General features: G+C 48.5%; 1 long non-coding RNA gene across 1 annotated transcript; it reads left to right on the forward strand.

Moving 5' to 3' along the window:
• Window positions 1-976: 976 nt before the first annotated feature.
• LOC142826544 (uncharacterized) lies at window positions 977-4,797 on the forward strand. The gene is made up of 3 exons (XR_012900744.1): window positions 977-1,263; window positions 2,236-2,301; window positions 4,396-4,797. It is a non-coding gene; the product is annotated as an uncharacterized LOC142826544 (long non-coding RNA).
• Window positions 4,798-13,999: the final 9,202 nt, after the last annotated feature.

The raw sequence follows: 13,999 nt of genomic DNA on the forward strand, positions 1-13,999 counted from the left end.
TACCTGGACGACTGGCTCATAAAGGGCAAGTCTCGAGAACAAGTACTGGACCATGTCTTGAGGGCCAGGGCTCTGTTCGAGGGTCTCGGCCTCCTCATAAACGAGGCCAAATCACTGCTAGAGCCCACGCAAGTCATAGACTTTGTGGGGGCCCATCTGGACTCGCCTGTAGGCAAGGCGTCCCTACCAAAAGACAGATTTTCGACCATTCAATCGCTGGTAGTGGGGCTGCCGGAGTTCCCGACTACGACGGCGAGGACCTGCATGAGGCTGCTAGGCCACATGGTGGCGGGCACTTACATGGTCCAACACGCCAGGCTACGCATGCGCCCATTCCAGGGGTGGCTCAAGGTAGCGCACAACCCCTTGAGGTCGCCGCTGGATGCGGTGGTAACTATCCCTCAGGACATTCTGCGCTCGCTGGACTGGTGGAAGGACGAGGGCACGGTGTGTGCGGGGGTCCGATTCACCAAGCCATCCCCGTCAGTGCAGCTGGTCACGGACGCTTCGGACGTGGGATGGGGCGCTCACCTGGGCAACCTCAGGACGCAAGGTACGTGGTCAATAGAGGAGGCTCACCTCCATATAAATATCAAGGAGCTGCGGGCGGTCAGGTTGGCCTGCAGGGCATTCCTTCCCCACTTACAGAACAGAGTGGTGGCGGTGCTGACAGACAACACTATGGCCATGTTCTATATCAACAAGCAGGGTGAGGCGCGTTCCTCTCCCCTGTGCCCGGAAGCCCTAGATCTTAGTTGTACAACCGAGCTGAACCCTGAGGAGCTCCAGATGGATATCTGCAGACACCTTGTGAGTGACCTATAGAATTATAAGAGATTATTGACAGCATAGGCTTGTGGTGTAGAAGCAGGGGGAATGTGTGATGGGCAATGTAAGTATCTATTAGAGTGGGATACAGGACTGAGGGTGAGAGGAATGTAAATCTACCATAGATTCCCACTTTCCCCACTTCTACACAGCCTCCTGTCCTTTCTTTTATTTACTTGTTTAAATTAAAAAAAAAGTCTGAGTGAGTCAAATAACTGACAGCAGTGGCAAGAGGAACACAGACTGTTTACTTGTGGTTCGTAAAGGCATGTGTTGGCAGTCAAAGGGCATTTCTAGCCAGAGAGAGCTCATGTGTCCCTGATTTTCTCTAGGCCAAGGAGAATGCTGAGCTACTGGAGAACTTGTACAAAACCACTATCACATACTTCTGCAGCAGCTGGGAAGAGATCCGGGCAGTTGCAGCCAAGTTAGCTGGTGAGAGAAAGTGTGCCGTGTCCCTTTTGGTATTCCCTTTGAGGTAGACAGAAAAAGTCCCAGTGTGTAGCACTGAGCTACTATTAATCTCTCCATGCTGTGACTTCTCATGCATAAATGGAGATGTTAATGTTCTCCTACTTCTCCAGTGTGGTGTTAGGAGGAATTTGTAAGTTGCAATAGAATGCTTTGAGATGGCGCAGTCATTTAGTAGCAGAGGCTGGCACACTGTCACGTAGGGTATGTTTATTCTCCGATCAAACTAGTGTGCTAAAAATAGAGTAGCTGTGGCAGGAGTAGCAGGAGGGGTTAACTATTCCAAGGATGATCCCATCCAAACCCAAAAGTCTGTTCTCAAGGTGGCTAGCTCCTCCGACTGCTTCTGTCATCTTACCTGCACTCTATTTTTAGTAGTCAGAGTTAGTGTGGACTCAAACTATAGACCTAAGCTCAGTGTTGTTCACTGTTCCTTACTGGTGCTTCATCACTGGGAGGTAGGCAGCCCACCGCCACACAGTGCCTGCTGTTGCAGGTTCCTGATTGCCTTGCCCAGGAAGCACTAGATTCCTCCCCTTTGGCCCTGTGCCATCCTTTCCTTAGCACACCTATGCAAGCCAGGCAAGCATTGTGGCCTAATTAATTTATCCATGTGAGATCCTTGCTTAGTACGCACTTATTCCTGGCCTCAGCCCTTTGTTCACACCACTAGATTAATACACTATCCTAGTATATCTCCAATAACTGACAGCAGTGGCAAGAGGAATATAGATTGTTTAAAGCAAATGAGGTTTTATGTAAACATTCTTAATTTTTTTCTCTTATTCTCTTCAGTGTGGACGCTAAACTTTTCTAGTATTTTCTTGCCTACAGCTCACCTTAGACCCACAATAGAAGCCAAAGGGCCAATGTTATCACCTTGCACTTAACAAGAGAAGGTTTTTTATTGATGTTTATTTTACACTGCTTATTTAGGCATCATCCTGGAACATACGGACACCAAGAATATGAAATGGCTGGACATGGAACATCTGTTGACCTGTAAGTAACAAATACAGGTGAAATCCTATTCATTAGTGAGTTATAAAGAAATTTAGCTGACAAGCAAGCAGTAACTGATACCACAGGTGTGAAGTGCATCAGCCACACATCAAAGGACAGATTCAGCTTTAGTCTGCTCTGAAAGAGGGTACGTCTACACTACAGCATTAATTCAAGTTAACTATTTCAAATTAAGTTAACTTGAATTAAGCTAATTCGAATTAACACATCTATACACAAAATCTATTTCAAAATAGCATTTTCTTATTTTGAAATAGCGCGTCCACACTGAGTGGACCCTGAACCGAAGTTCAGGCTGGCCGGAACCAGTGCTGGCAGGGCATCAGGTTAGGACATAGTGTGTGGGGCTGCTGCCTCAGGCTAACTGAGCTCCGTGCTTCACGGGACCCTACCCCCACCCCGAACAGACAGTTCTCAGGGTTCCCCGCTCGCTTGTCTACCCCGATGAGAGACAGCAAAGCAGTCCTGTCTTGGGAGTGCCTTGAGTGCCTGCACTCGGGACACCACAGCACTCGGTCACATGGAGCCAGAGCTGCCCCTGGGCACACCGGTGCGTCTCGTAGGGTTGTTGCCATCAGCCCAGCTGCACTTGCTGCAGGCTACCGTCCGGGGAGTCCATCGGGGGGCTGTCAGGATCCAGGAGGCCCTGCAGGAGAGTGTCCACCCCGAGGAGCCCTCAGAGCCACCCCGGTCCTCCCCACCGGGGGCTCGTGCCCCATTCCTCCCTCACGTCCATCTTCTTACTCCTCCCTAGCCTCCCTTCCTGATGTCAAATAAAAGACATGTATGTTCAAAAATAGAAACTGGGTTTATTGAACAACAGGGTGAACCTCTGGGGAGACTGGGAAAAGGAGGTGGGAGAGAGGAATAGAGTGCCTGGCAGAGGGGAGGGTGAAACCTGGGAGGAGGAAGTTGGTAGGGAGAAGCAAAGGGAAGAAGGGGGAAGGGAAGATCAGGGCCCAAGGTTGGGGGTCTCACCGCACCAACTTGATTGTCATGCAAACCTTCTCCTGGGTTCGCATGTGGCCTTTGGTGGCCAGGGTGGCAGCTATCCTGCCATTGACGGCCGTGTTCCTCTGTCTAGTGCGGAGATCATGGATGTTGGGGCATCCCTCCCAAACCTGAATAAGGTCCATGATCTCCACCCTGGACCTGGAAGGCACCCGCCTTCTCCAGCCCCTGTCAGGCTCCTGGGTGCTGGCAGACTGCTCCTGAGGAGCAGTGGAGGGTTGGCTGCCAGTGCCTTGCTGGCTCACGTTTTGTGGCTACTGGCTCAGGGGCCCCGGTGGCCACTGCTGGCTCTTGGCTGGTAGGCTTGGATCTGGCACAGGCCAGGGTCTATCCCTTTAATGGCTCTGGGGCCAGGGGGAGAGGAGAGTAAGTTTTCCTTGTTGTGCCCAGAGTGGCCACCAGGGCTCCCTGGGAAGGGCTGGAGGCCCCCTATTTTGAATTGTCTACACAGCACTTAATTTGAAATAGCTATTTCAAATTTGGTGTTACTCCTCGTAGAATGAGGTTTACCAAATTTGAATTAAGCGCTCTGCTATTTTGAATTAATTTTGAAATAGCGGTTTGCACGTATAGATGCTATTAAAGTTAATTCAAAATAACAGCTGTTATTTTGAATTAACTTTGCGGTGTAGACGTACCTGGAGGAAACTGCAGCCAGTGTGATAGAAGTCAGTGCATCTCCTGGCTATCCTGGCAATGCCTCTTCCCAACTTGTGTGATCCACTCTTTGGGCTCCATCGGCTCCCTGGGAGCCACTTTTTGCTACCCCAAACTCCACACCATCAGATTTATTTCTGTCAGGAGATGTAAAATAACTTAAAAGCAGAAGCTATTGAGTCAATGGAGCACCTTCCAATTGAATGAGTTTCTGGTAGGGTCAGGGTCTCCCCTCTCCCCCGTCCTCCATCTCAGTTTGGAGCTTGGAAGGATCCCAATGGAGGAACCTAAAGCTTTGTTTGTACAGAGAGCTTCTGTAGCTTGGTACTCACTGGTACTAAATCTCCAGCTACTGCAGGCATAGGTGACTATATGAAAAGTGAGTCATATTCTCTGTAATTCCAGCTCTCCAGGTCCTACAGAATGACCCAAGTCCCATTGTCCAGCTGGTGGCAACTCAGGTCCTAAGAGACATCTGACCTGGATGAGTGCTCGGGGAATGAAGCACAGAGAAATAGAACAAAGAGCTCCTGCTACCTTGAATGGGAACAAGAGAGGGGGAGAGAGCCAACTGTAATACTGGCCAGTATGAGCTCTAAATTATCACATCCATTGCTTCACTGGGGATTGCTGGAGCACAATGTGCTCTGTCTGTGCCAGCTTCTGTTTCCAGCTTGCACCTCATATACCTGGCTGGGAAGCTAGACATTGGTAGTATGCGGCCAGCTACAGTGACTGAACGCTATATATGCTAGCTCTCTATGGGGTAGGGGAGTAGTATAAGGGCCCTACCATCAATCAAACGTTAGCCCCGCCCCTGGCCCCGGAAGTCCCGTCTCCCCTGTCACTGGAAGTCCCGCCCCTGGAGAGTAGTACATCCGGGTCAAGAGGGACAGGTGACCGGGTGTCATGTGACCCCCGTTAGGCCTGTCCCCTGTCACCGGAAGTCCCACCCTTGGGGGTAATACATCCGGGGTCAAGAGGGGCAGGTGACCAGAAGTAAGGGGTGTCGTGTGACCCCTCTAAGGACTCGCCCCGCCTCCCTCAACCAATCAGGAAGGGTTTTTCCCCTGTAGGACCGCCCCGCGAACCCCTTTGACCAATCGGGGGGCAGTTCTGGGACCGGATGACCCGCCCAGCAGTGGGTCATGTGACCCCTCTAAGAACTTGCCCCTCCTCCCTCTATCAATCAGGAGGGTTTTTTTCCCTGTAGGACCGCCCCTCGAATCGCTTTGACCAATCGGGGGGGTGCAGTTCTGGGACCCGTTGACCAGACCGGAGGCGGATCGTGTGACCCCTCTAAGAGCTTCCCGTGACACCCTTTACCAATCAGAGCATAGCACTTCCCCATAAGTTCTAGCGCCACACAAAAGAGGCCATCTTCTTCCAAGAGTGAGTGTTTCAGAGAGCGTGCAAACGCTGAGTGGAAACATGGCTTCTTTCACCAACTCTGTTTTGGTGCCGAGAAGAAAGCGCTACATCAGCGACAGTTCCGAGGAGGAAGGAGAAGTTGAAGGGAGCCCTTTGGCCCAGCCGCTGATGGATACACCAATATCTGACGCCGAAACCCAACCGCTCACGATGCAGCCCGACAAGCTAGATGGCCTGGAGGAAGAAGGTGCATGGGCCATGGCTCCCAGGACTCGGACAAGACGCATGGAAAAGAAGCCAAACAGGTAAATGAAAGATCGAAGTTGGGGCATCATGGGGTTAGGAAACCGGGATTTTGTAAACTTTAAAAAAAAAAAAATGACCAGAGCGTCTTACATTATTTCTTTCTGGAAATCTTTTGACAGCTTGACGATGCCTTTCTAGCTGACCGTCAGACCCGGGACAGCATTGCATCGGACGAGGAAGACGAACCGGCCCACCTTGTTTTTGCTCAACACCGATACAAAGCATTGAAGAGAATGCCAAGGATGACGGCCAGGAAGAATTCAGGAGGTGGCTGTGCATTGACCTAGTTGAGCCAGTGCCACATCATAAGCGTAAAAAAGTTATGCGCTCTATTGTACGCGTTGGTTTTTATACCGTCCTTAGTCACTGTCTTAGGGAAAAGCTTTTTGAGGACTGTGAGGGTTGTGTCATAGATGCGCCAGCCCAGCGGCACCATGACTGTTTGACTTAGACTCCAGAGGGTATAAACTGCAAGCTCCGGGGCCTACGTGCTGAACTGTGTTTGGAAAGCTTATTAAATACTGTTATTGCTGTAGGTCCGTGGTCCCCAACATGGTGCCCGTGGGCGCCATGTCGCCCGCGGGGGCATTTGCATGCCCCGCCAGGTGCTCAGGGCTGACCTGGCCCCGGGCACATGGCGCGCGGCGCTTGGCGGGGGGAGCGCCGGGCGCGTGGCGCTTGGCGGAGATGAGCATTACTATGGAGTTCTGGATGTGAAAAAGTTGTTCAGAGCGAAAAATTATTGTGAGTTTTGCCACAGTGTACACTCATGACCACTCTTGCAGGTATTGTTGCCGCCTCTGCTTGAGCGGAACGTGCTCAGACAGCGTGGGCGTGCCGCTGCGGTGTCCTAGCTGTAGACTATTTTGTCGAGCCAAAGAGTGCTTAGTCAGACACATAGACTGCGCATCGAAAAAACAAGTTGAATGCCTGTCTAAAACTTTGTGTGATGTGTGTCAGTCTTACGTGGACAAGCGGCACCGCTGTAAAGGGCGGCGCTGTAAGCAGTGTAAGGGCTTGCTTGTTGGCAACATTGACAATCATTTCTGTTTTATGGACAGCCTTAGAAAGCCCGAAGCCTCAGAAAAGTATATTTTTTTTATGATTTTGAATGCACGCAGGAGACGGGGTTGCACACTCCCAATTACATTTTTGCTATGGCCCTAAAGCCAGAAAAATCCTGGGAATTTAAGGGTAGCGAGTGTCTTTCTATGTTCGTTAAGACCTTTATTGGCAAAGAGTTCCGTGACTACACATTCATAGCGCACAATTCCAAAGGTTACGATGCGTACTTTGTCGTGAGACAGCTACTGAAGGAAAAGATGTGCCTAGAACTGATCACTCAGGGTAGTAAACTAATGTGTGTGAAAGTTAAGGCCCTAGACATTCGTTTTATAGACTCTTTAAACTTCTTGCCCATGAAGCTTAGCAAGCTACTGCAGGCGATGGGGTTTGAAGGGTGCAAAGGGTATTTTCCACATTTTTTTAACACTTTAGAAAACCAAAATTACGTGGGGCCTATGCCCGGTGTGGGACACTATGGTGTAGACAGTATGATGCCCAGGGAAAAAGCAGAGTTTCTCGACTGGTATCGGGACCACAGCTATGAGACGTTTGACTTGCAGAAAGAGCTCGCGTATTACTGTCAACAGGATGTTAACATTTTGAGACAGGCTTGTATTCTATATAGAAAAGAGATTATGAACATGACAAAGATGGGGGATGTAGCAGAGAGAGGCCCTGGTAAATTCACTGAGATAAACCTGTATATCGATCCTTTCCAGTACATCACGCTGGCCTCCGTCTGCATGGCGATGTACAGGTTTATGCTTTTGGAGCCTAACACGGTAGCTCTTCTCCCTCCAGACAATTACCACCGGCAGAAAAAGAGATATTCGACCCCATCTATTCAGTGGCTGCTGTATACCTCTTACAAAGAAAATATACAAATACGGCATGCTTTACAGGGTGGGGAACTACAGGTAGGCCCCTACTTTTTAGACGGTTATGCCAATGTTGACGGGGTACGCACGGCCTTTGAGTTTAACGGGTGTTTTTTCCATGGCTGTGTCACCTGTTATTGTGAAAAAGCACAAAACCCTATGACAGCGACAACTTTTGGGTTTCTTTATTACAAGACTGTAGCCAGACAGGAACCCCCTTGTAACATCCATTTTTGCTTGCCTGGAGCATACAGGGCACACAGAGCAGAAAGCCCAGGCTGTGTGACCGTGAATGGCTGTAAACAGAGATATGCCAATTGCTGACCAAGAGGCTGCCAAGGAGTGCCCTTGACTGAAACCCATATTGATATGAACACACATCCATCCGCAGGGGGGAGGAATCTCTCGCCCAGTAAAAAAAAAATGTCTAGTGCTCACAATTTCGTTATCTCTCTTGCAAGTGTAAATTAACTTGAAACTTGCTTGTAAGAACTGGTGCCACAAAACGGACCAGTACAATTCGGCATCTTAGATAAGAAAGAGAATACGGGCCCCCAGGGGTATAAAGATAGGTCCAGCAGCGCATTTTCTCTGAGTGTCAATCTACCATCTATCTGCTGGTCGGGTTAGATGTTTGATCTCCCGAGGTTCCAAGGGGACGCCCACCTCGTATTCGTCTTTCCTAGGAATTGAGAGACCGGCCCTGGCCTGACACGCTGGAGTCGACAGGCACAGAAAGGGGTAAAAATTGTACCTGGATGTGGTCCTTTGCTTAAGTATATATATACATAGACTTAGAGCTCTTTAAAGATTAAGCTGTCACTTGGTACCATTATTTCTATTTTCTATCTTTACCTTTTTCCTGTGATCATTTTTAAAATCTGTATTTGTTAGCATTTAACAAATAGAGCAATAGCCATTGTAACCATATCCTTTTATAAGTCTTTTAATAAACCTGTAACTGTTTAAGTTTTAACCTGACTCCTTCAGTTGCTGTAACAGAACCAAGCACAATTTAAAAGAACTTCAGCCGGTCATAAAGGGACAGACATAGGGAGAGCTTGGGCGTTTGGATCTGTGTCACTCCCAGGTGACAAGATCCGTTGGGGCACCTTTCCAGCCTTTCCCAGGCTGCCCGCTGCGAAGGAACTTTGTGTTCTAGCAGTTAAAATCTAAGGTGTAATAAGCTCTTCCTATATAACGGGGCGTCTGTTGGCCTGCTGGCCACCCTCTGCGACGGGACCCCGGTACTAGCAGTAAAGACACGGACGTTAAACCTTTTCTCGGAAGCATACACACACACACTGCCCTGCCCGTCGGCTGACAAAGACGCAGCTTAAGACTGACTATCTAAAACGACTTGGTTTTGTAGTGAGGACTCTCTGGGAGCACAAGTGGGAAGTGATGAAAGAAACAGACAGGGAGCTTGCAGGCTTTTTAAACCGAGCCCAGTTACCCCAGCCTCTCAGGCCTAGGGATGCTCTTTTCGGGGGGAGGACAAACGCTATCCGCCTATATTACAAGCCTAACCCCGGGGAAGAAATCCCCTATTATGATTTTACCAGCCTGTACCCTTTCGTAAACAAAACCAAAGAATACCCTATTGGACACCCCGATATAGTTTATGACAACTTTGGACCCCTTGCAAATTATTTTGGAATTGCAAAAGTTAAGGTGTACCCCCCGCGAGGACTCTTTTTCCCATTGTTACCTGTCAGAGTGGGTGGCAAGCTTATGTTCCCGCTATGCCAAACATGTGCGGAAACCGAGCAGCGGGAGACGTGCACCCATACTGATGAGGAGAGAGCTATCCTGGGGACATGGTGCACGGTGGAATTGACTGTGGCCATAGCAAAGGGGTATACAGTGGCTAAAATCTGTGAAATCTGGCATTTCAGTGACAAATCTGACAAACTCTTTTCAGAGTATATAAAATTACACCTCCGTCAGAAACAAGAGGCTTCAAGGTATCCCAGCTGGTGCACAGACGAACAAAAACAAAATAAGTACGTTAACGATTTTTACCAAAAAGAAGGCGTGCGTTTACGCCAACACGAGATCAGGTCGAACCCAGCTAAACGCCAAATTGCTAAACTGTTTTTAAATTCTCTGTGGGGTAAATTCAGCCAAAGAACAAACCTACCCAACACCAGCATCGTAAGAGACCCTGACGAACTCTTTCGGTACCTGTTTTCCCCCAATTACGAGGTTTCATCCTGCGAGTTTATCGACGATGAAACAGCATCCGTGTCTTGGAAGCACGCAAAAGACCGGTACTCTGTCTCTGGCAATACCAATGTTTTCATAGCCTGTTTCACCACCGCTTATGCCCGCTTAGAATTATATAGTCTCCTAGATGGGTTGCAAGAGCGGTGCCTATACCACGACACTGACTCAGTGATATTTGTGAAAAGGGAAGGTGACCGGAATCCCCCTCTGGGGGATTATTTAGGGGACCTCACAAGCGAGATCCCGTCAGATCAACACATCACTGAGTTTGTGTCGGCAGGCCCGAAAACCTACGGGTATAAGCTGTCGGGAGGAAAGGCCTGTATGAAAGTCAAAGGAATTACCCTAAACGTAGCAAACTGTGAAAAGATCAACTTTGACAGTTTGAAAGATCTAGTCCTGGACTATTGCACGGGTCTGCAAGAAAACACCTCAAAAAAGATAGAGGTGCAACAGCCCTCGATTGCAAGAAACAAAAATCAGTGGCAAATAGAGACAAAAACCCTTAAAAAAACACAAAGTCATTTATAACAAGAGGGTCCTAGGAGAAGGGTTTAAAACCCAGCCCTACGGCTTTTGAAAAATGGATACGAGGTGGAAACACCCCTTTTCTGCAATTGTAAGTATGGAAGGAACACATTCACACCAACACATTTAATACAAGTGCCTGTTGTGGTTGCCCTGTTATTTTTTGGACACCACAGCTTTGTTCTTTGTGCCATGGAGCCAAAGCTGCCCCTGGGCATGCGACGGCTCCATATGGCCATGCTGTGTTTTTGCAGCAGTTTGTGCCAGCTGCCTTCCTGGTCCTGACTGAGCTCATTTTGGGGACCCTCTCCATGAGTGCGGGAGCTATACTCTGGCAACCACAAACCACCGTGGCAAAGCATTTTTGGAGGCTCGACACCAGTTCAGACAGCATGGAGTGGTGGGATGACTAGCAGTGGCTCCAAAACTTCCACATGCAGACCACCTTTTTGGACCTGTGACCCTGGCTCACCCCCACCCTCCAGGGACAAAACACCCACCTGTGGCCTACCATTCCCCAGAGAAGCGGGTCACAATAGCCCTCTGGAAGCTCGCCACCACAGACAGCTACCCGTTGGTGGGCAACCAGTTTGGCACAAGGAAATCCACCATCGGACCCCTCCTTATGGAGATAAGACACTCTGGGGCTGCAGTCCCTGCATGGCGAGTCGGGGGTGAGGGGAGTCCTGGAACAGGGGGTTCCTCAGGAAAGGGGAGTTGGGCGCTGGGGGTGGGGGAGAAGCCCCATCCCTGGGGAGTTGTGCCATCCCACCCTCACACAGTCCTGCTGTTGGGGCAGAGGGTGGCCTCATAGGGGGTGGCTCTTGGCATATTTGAGACCATTTTTCCGACAAAACTCTGTAGTGTAGACATACCCTGAGTTGGCAAAAGCAATCTTGGGCATCTGGTAGTATAGGCGGGGGAAGGCATAGTCTTCCCAAACCATCAGGCATGGCCCTGCCCACACTCCACACCCAAAACACCTGCTGTAGGTGTTCTGGGGGCAGCGTATTGTTGCCCCCAGCACCTGCCTTCTCTATACTCCAGGGTTGGAGAGGCTGGGGCCACGCACCCTATTCCTTCCTACATGGTGGTGGTGCACTGCCCCGTGTCCTCCCCTTCATGGGGGGAGGGGGGAGACGGGACCTCAACAGAGGAGGCAAGGGCAGGAGCAGGAGCTGGTGCTAGGGGGAGCTGGCTTAAAAGCTTGGGCTTGTGCTACATTTCAAAAGCAGAGGTGGTGCAGCAGGAACCCAGGGCAAGCAGAAAGGGACTCAAGCAGTCCCCACTCACCCTGAGTTCCCCACTGCACCTCTGCCTTGGATGGCTCTTACTACATTTAAAATGCAGAGGCGCAGATGACATTGCGAGCACCCCATCCCACAACTAATGGAGTAGTCAATGGAAATTCCATCAGCTACTCGATTAGCTGTTTATTTTAGATTTAACATTCCTATCTACATGTACTATTTCCTTACAAGTAGCTGCTCCATTTCCAAACCTTTGACAATCATAGCACCAATAGGGAGATAAATTTATAGTTTAATGAAGATTGCCAGCCCATTTTGATTACATCTGGAAGTGTCCCACCTTTAAGTGTTGTCTGTATAGTTGTAAATGGCTGGTTTCCCACACCCCTTTTCCTACTGAATAGTTATTTAACCAAGTATATTTTTGACATCATCCTCAATCCTAGCTACAATCCACATGTAACATCTCTTCCTTCTATCAGGAATTTAGACACTTGACAAGTAACTCCCATTTCCCTAAAATTACAGTTAAGAAGCAAGCTAGAAAATTCTTATCTGTACATTCTATCACTAGCTCTCTACTCTGCATTACTCTTATCTGAGCCCCTGGTGATTCCAGAAACACTTTTAAGTAAATCGAAAATATTGTAGATAAAGGGAATGGAAAAAAATCAATGGTAGTTTGATATTAAATGTCACAGCCAAGAATGAGTAGCTTTTAACTATTACTATTTGTGGTTCATACAGAGTAATCTTTCTTTCAGTGACTATCAATCCTTTACTTTTGTGAACTCAAAATGTAAAGCCCTACATTTCCTCATTCTCCACTTTTCCTAAGAGCGGCTTTTATTCTCTCCTCAGTCAGGGCCTGGTTTGTGTTTTTTGCCCATATAGTATGGTCACTGTCAAACAAGGAAATGCCTATTCCTGTACTCCTTTTCTGGAGGTCAATACGGTAAGGCTAATTACACTGCTTTATGGAGTATTGTTTATTTCTCTATGCTATGGTAGATTTTCCTCTACTATAATATGCATAGTTTTTACTTTCAAAATCCTTTTTTAACCTACATAGTGCTCTCTTTAGGACAATGGATGCTATTTTATACAATAAGCCTTCTCACTAGGGCACATCACATGCTTTTTCAATATCTAGGAAAGCTAGTTATTTCTCATGCTTTTCCCCCCATCTTTAATATCTAATCAACTGTACTCCTTCCTCTCTTCGCTTTCCATGTTCTCTACAAGTACATTTCCCTCTGTTACTAATCTTTGGGTCAACATTCTTTCCATGGTTTCATCCAGATATGCTGTAAGGACAATTAACCCATCAGCATCATGTTTTATGCGCAGCATATGGGGTTTCCACAGTGGTCCTACAAATCATGTTTTCACTCCACTGGCAGCTCACCTTTTCCCTGTATACTGTTGTACAGTTTTGGAAGTATTTTCAGATATTTTAACATTTCATTACATATGTCATCCTAGTCCAATGCAGAGTTTTTGCTTTTAGCTATAACTTTTTGAAGTTTCTTTGTACAGGTTTCAGTTAATGTCAAATCCCCATCTTCCTCCCACCTTTTCTAGTTCTCAGAGACTTCTATATTATTATTTTTCACCATAGCTAACATTGTAGAATATTTCTGCTAAGGGTCCACTCTTCCTTCAATTAAAGCTTTTATTTCCCCTTTACTTTCTGCAATACTCCAGGGTAGCTCATATGGGCGCCACCCTCAGCTCTAGCCCTTGCACGAACTAGCACAACCAGGGACAGCTACCCAGTTGGCAGGCTTGGAAGAATTTTAAAAGGCTTTGTTTTTTAAATATCGTCTGTGAGGGTTGCCCCCTGTGACTGAAGCTATCCTGGGAGATTTATTTTCCCCATCTGGAAGGCCAGGACAAGCCTAGAGTCCCCCGTCTCCAGAGCCTAAGCGCCTTGACTAATAATTTCATTATATCCGCGTTTTCCCTTCACTCTCTCCCGCCCACTGTCTCTGTTCTAGCTCTGGCACCGCCACCCGTAACCGCCAAGGCTCTCCCCTGCGAGCGAGCTCCCAGTACTAGTCCCCCTCCTAGCCCCACACAAAATGGCGCTTCCTTCCTTCCCGCCCGCAGTCCAGAGGCGCGTTTTTATCTCCCCTCCCACAGACACTGCGTAAGTAACTAGCGCACGCAGCTAATTCCTACAGCTACCAGCCCCTGACACTACACCGGCCAATCACGGCCCGTCTTAGTTACCATTGGCCAATAGGCACGGCGATGCCACCATAGGGGCGTTCCCACCTGCAAACCTTCTCATTGGCTCGCGCCCAATCACTGGTTCGTGTGTTGAACCAGTCGCTGAGCTCCTTCCTGGCGCATGCGTATTGTAAGTTATCTGTTCTA

This window comes from Pelodiscus sinensis, chromosome 1, assembly GCF_049634645.1.
Source record: "Pelodiscus sinensis isolate JC-2024 chromosome 1, ASM4963464v1, whole genome shotgun sequence".
NCBI lineage: Eukaryota > Metazoa > Chordata > Testudines > Trionychidae > Pelodiscus > Pelodiscus sinensis.